Source organism: Tenrec ecaudatus, chromosome 3 (assembly GCF_050624435.1).
Source record: "Tenrec ecaudatus isolate mTenEca1 chromosome 3, mTenEca1.hap1, whole genome shotgun sequence".
NCBI classification, from domain to species: Eukaryota; Metazoa; Chordata; class Mammalia; order Afrosoricida; family Tenrecidae; genus Tenrec; species Tenrec ecaudatus.
This window is the reverse complement of record NC_134532.1, coordinates 190,995,990-191,001,850: the sequence shown is the minus strand read 5'-3', so window position 1 is coordinate 191,001,850 and position 5,861 is coordinate 190,995,990.

Below are 5,861 nucleotides of genomic sequence, written 5' to 3'. Positions count from 1 at the left end.
AAAACATGGGACCCCAAATGGTAGAGAAGGGGGAGTGGCAGGCCTGGTGGGAAATGATCAAGGGTAAGGTTGCTTAGAGAAGAGGTATACTCTAGCCCAGGTGGCGATGAAGCATGGTAGTAGGGCAGGAGGAAGGTCAAGGGAGATGGAGGAAAGAGCTAGGAGTCAAAGGGCATTCATGGAGGTCTAGACAAAGACATGTACATGCAAATATATATAGGAGGATGGGGAAATAGATCTATGTGTCTATATTTATAGGTCAAGTATTAAGGTGGCGGAAGGACATTGGGCCTCTACTCAAATACTCCCTCAATGCGTGTCACTGATTTTTTAATGAATGCACAGTGTCTCATTGTGTATATGTAACAATGTTTCTTTGTCCATTCTTCTCCCATGGGCTTTTGGACTATTTGACACTTCCTGCTATTTTGCGCAGTGCTGAGACGAACAGAGGAGATCCTTGTGTCTCTTGCTGCTTTAAAGCATATCCCATAATTTATTCAGCTCCAATTAATTTATTTGGTCATTGAATAGCTGTGTATTCTTTCAATACACTAGATGGGCTATGTGTCTAAAAGTTATGCAGTGTGCAGCACAGGGATGTTAAGCGTTATATAGCAGGCAACACAATTCCAGCACACGAGGAATATAGGTTTTCGCCAAACACTCTTTTGCACACTGCCGCAGGTATACATTTCATTCGAGTACCAGTACACTGTGGTTGTCACCTAATCTAGTGTCAATTTGAGGATTAAGAGTGTAGGAGTAGAGACGAGCCCGTCAAACTGGAGATAGCCAATGAGACTTCTGTGTGGGCCTGGTCTACCCCTGAGAATTCTGGGAAATCCAATATTCCTTCTCGGAGGCAAGAGACACTGTCTTGCTCTGCTGACTCGCTGGGAGACATTGCAGCTGACAAGACACATAGAACTACCCTAGTGCCCTGAGCTGGACAAGCCACATGGATGTAACCAGACCTCTGAAGTTGGAGAAGGCACAGAGAGACCCCTGCCAGCACTGAGATGCTTACAATGTCATTTCAAAGTAAATGAAGCGGTTTCCTACCTTGATTTCAGAAGGACACCTCAAGCATATGATACAATTCCTCCTTGAATAAAGCGGGTCCCCCTTGGGATTTGGAAAGTGAGGTCCCATAGACATTCTACCCACTGGCTTGTGATCGTCCTGCATTTGGCTTAATTGCAGGTGTTTCGTGAGTCTGAAGAGGACTTCATAGATTGTTATCAGACATATGGGCTAATATCAGACTTATGGCCTTGGACTGGATAGGTTTGGGATACTTTCTTAATGTACAATTGCTCTTGTATATAAACCTCTTCATTATACACATATGTGTGTCCATGGATTTGTTTCTCTAGTCTACGCAGACTAACACACACACCTTTACTACTTGTCCAATGTTATTTCTTCTGCTTCTAATATATTGGTCACAGTCCTCATAAACAAAATGTCACTTAATTTACATTTTTTTGGTGTATTTCCTTATCTCAGTTTGGGTCACATACTCAAAATTCACTCAGATAGAATTGCTTCCAAATCTAGCTGTTTTTAGGTGCCTTAGAATTGGTTCCTTCTCACAGTGACCGTATTTACAGCAGAACAAAACATCGCCCAGTCCTGCTCAGCCCGCCCAGTCCTGCACAGCCCGCCCCCTCACAATTGTTCATATGTTTGGGCTCATGGTTGCAGCACCTGTGCCAATCCCTCTCCATGAAGGCCTTCCTCCTTTACAGTGCTCCCCACTTTACCAAGCCCGAGGTCCTCCCCTAGGGCTAGTCTCTCCTAATGACATGTCCAAAGTCTGTGAGACTCAGTCTTGCCATCCTTGCCTCTAAGGAGCATTCTGGCTGTACTTCCTCCAAGACAAATTATTCTCTTGGCCGTCCACGGTATTATCGATATTCTATTTTTTAAATTTAAATTTTATTTTATATGGGACTCCTACAACTCTTAAACTCTTACCATGATCTACACATATATCCCTTTTTGTCAAACACATCTTTACATATGTTGTCATCATGTTTTTCAAAGCATTTTCTTTCTACTTGAGCCCCTGGCATTAGCTCCTCCTTTTCGCCCTCCCTCCCTCACCCTCCCTCTCTCCCTCATGGTGACTTGATAATTAATAAATTCTTCCCCCCGCATCTTTTACACCGACTGCTGTCCCATTTCACCCACTTTTCTGCTGTCCATCCCCATGGGATTAGGGCCATAGGTCTATCATGGTGATTGGTTCCTTCTTACTCCCCACCCCCACCCCTTACTCTTACCATTTTAGTATCGATGCTCCCTCCCCTTATTGTTCCTGAGGGGTTTATCTGTTCCAGAATCCCTGTGTTTCGAGCTCTTCTCTGTCCCACTATACATGGTCTGGTCTAGTCAGATTGGTAAAACAGAATTGGGGTCATGGTAGCGGTGGGGGTGGGGGAAGCATAAAAGAACTATTGGAAGGTTGTGTGTTTCATCTGTGCTACACTGAACCCTGACTGGCTCTTCTCCTCCTTTTGGCCTTTCTGACAGGGAGCCTCCATTTGACAACTAATGGACTTTGAGTCTCCACTCTGCTCTCCCCCTCACTCCCATTGATATGCTTTTTGTTTGTTTGTTTTGCGTGTTTGATGTCTGATACCTGATCCTATTGATACCTCATGATCACACAGGCTGGTGTGCTTCTTCCATGTGGACTTGGTTGTGACTCAGCTAGATGGCCGCTTGTTTATCTTCAAGCCTGTAAGACCAAAGACTCTATATCTTTTCTTAGTTGGGTATCATCAGCTTTCTTCGCCAATTTGCTTATGCACCCATTTCGTCTTCAGTGATCACGTCAGGGAAGATGAACATTACAGAGCGCCGTGTTACTATTACAAATTATTCTTGTGTTAAGGGAGTACTTTCCATCTGCTGCCATAATATTGTATAAATAAATACATGTTCATAGCTCTATTCCCCTGTAATTGTATATAATATAAATATATTTACATATATACATATACATGCCTGTATTTAGACCTCTATAACTGTCCTATGCTCGTCAATCCTTTCGACTATGTCCTTTTACTTTCTTCCCATCCCACTATCAGGTTTGGCTTTCATTCAGGTTTTGGTAAACCCTCTTGGCTATATTGCCCTTGTTTGAGGGCCCCTAAGCATCCTATCAATATTCTTAATGATCATAAAGAACAGCAGAGATCTGTGGTGGGTTTCCAAGACTGTGAATCTTTCTAGGTGTAAAAAGTAGTTATCTTCTCACTGGGGATTGGCTGCTGGTTTTGAACAGCTGAACTTATTGTTAGCAGCCCCAAACTGCTAGATGGACCACCAGGCCTTATTCAGGTAGCAAAAGAAGTGATTCAGAAAATGCTGGGTACTCCCAACATAAAGAATTTTTTAATAAACACTAAGGAACAATTTCACTGTTGAGCTGACAAATGCCTAAGACATTTACCCTATCAATTATTTTCTAAAGTATTTAAGTGTTTTGAGTGTTGACTTAAAACATTGTAAAAACAGAGTAAAACTCAGTGGATATTAGAAAAGTTCTGTTTTACAGTCAATCAAAAGGTCGGGAGGCCTTTTGTAATGAACAATTCTCATCAGGGTAGTTCATTAGCACAATTAGCTGAGCTGTATCTTCCGGTTTCACTTATCTATTCATTTTAAGGCACTTTCAGCCTTGCTTAATCAAAATTAACATGGGAGACTTTTTCGGGCTACATAATCAACATGTAAATTAAAATGCAAAAGAAACTCAAAGGAAAAAAAAGAAGGTAATTATTTAATCGTTTTATTCCCACTCTATGTATTAGGTTGTGGATGTTTAATTAAGAAGAGACAAAAGAAAGAAAAGTAAATATATCTTCAACATATGTTTCCACCACTTGTATGAAACGTTACTATAATTAATACTAAAGCAATAAGATGGAATATTGAATTTATTGTCCAGTTTCAACAATGAGGATTTACAATAATTAAAGGTAGTCATTGAACTGGATATTTTAATTGGTGATGATGATAAATAGAATTTGTAATACTTTTCACATTTTTTATAATAAATGTTTTATCTATTTACTTTTAAGAACCTAGAATGGTATAATATTTTTTCAAAGAACTTTCATGGAAGTATAATTCTAAGTGATATTTTATTTTAATTTAAAATTAACCATGCATCTATCAAGTGATTTACCTTTGTGATAGCTGAAAAATAAATTGCAGAGGAACCAAAAGACAAATCGAGAGTTCATTTGACATTTTATTAAGAAGGTTCAAGAACTGTGCATTTAAAGTTTACTGTGCAGTGTGTTCAAATTTATAATACAGTGAGCATAAGGTGCAACTCCTCAGTCTATCTACAAAATCTCTATGGAATATAATTATGAAAATTAATTTTCCACTATTGAGAGAACCTGATATTTTCTGACTTCTATCTTTTATATATTCTCAAAATATTAGAAGTGGTGAGTTCAGACACATGCTGATCTCTGGATTGCTTTTCTAGTATGCATAGTCCTGCATAGTAAACTAAGTCTATAGAAGAAGGTTTCAAAAATGAATGGAAAAAATTAAGAGATAATTACTTTTCTCAAGAACTTTTGAAGGCATATATATTTGCGGGCTTCTAACCACAAGGTCATTGGTTCAAACCCACCGGCTGCTCGGCTGGAAGATGAGGCCATCAAGGTTTGTAAAGACTTAACACTCTAAAACTCTTAGGAGCCATTTTATTCTGTCCCATGAGGTCTTTTTAATTTGCAATCAACTCCATGGCACTTCCTCTCTCACTGCCATCTAGTGGAGGCTGACTCATAGTGACCCTCCTGGTGGGTTTCAGAGAGTTTATATATGTATAGGGGTTGAAAGTTCAGTCTTTCTTCTGTAGAGTGGTATGGTGGTTTTGAACTGCTGACCATGCAGATCGAAGCCCGACACATAACCACTACACCGCCATTCACTACAATACATTCACTACAATACATTCACTATGTATTGTATCTAGTGATTCACTTAGTGGTCCCTTTATTTCCCCAAACCCTTAGAGAGAGGAGTGTTAACTTCAGAGATGTTACTGGATGTTCTTTTTTTGATTTTTTTAATAACCATAGAGAATAGCATGTCTGCTCCCGCAGCCTTTCCTATCATACTAGTCCCCTCACATACTACTTCCCACAAACATAACGCACATACGAAGTTCCCCTACGGCGCCTACCCCCACCGGGGGAAGTCCGGTCTTCTACAGGTTTTGGAAACCACAGGTGCAGATCTATCCTGTCCTCCAGGTTGTTAGGAGTCAAAATTGAGTCAGTGGCCATGAGTATGGTTTGGTTTGGTTTGAATGAAAGGAAATGTCTTCTAGCATGGTGGGAACTGTAAAAGCTAGACCTTTTTGAAATTCACTAACCTTGGTCACTTGAGGAAAATATCAACATTATGTTGGGCAAGTTTTAGACTATATAGAGAGGTCATAGTTCTAAAAAGAATTTTGTTTATGCTTGTTTTCATTTAATTCATATGCAGAGAGCATAGCCCTTGGCTATAATGTTTTTTTAAGTGATATAGTAAAGCTAGAGTTAAATTACAAATACCATGTGTGTACTTCATGATAGTTATGTCAAGCCTACCGTTGCTGCTGAGCCCACTTCTCACTTAGATGACTCTCGGTGACAAAGTAGACTGCTCCATAAAATTTCCAAAGCTATAAGCTTTTGTGGAAATGGACAGTTATATTTTTCTCCCTAAACGGGTTCCTGAGTTTGCATGTCAGTTAAACTACTGTACAACATCTCCACTCCATCGGGTGTACTGCTGCTCTGTGACATATCTACTTATTACCCCATTGTAGTCTA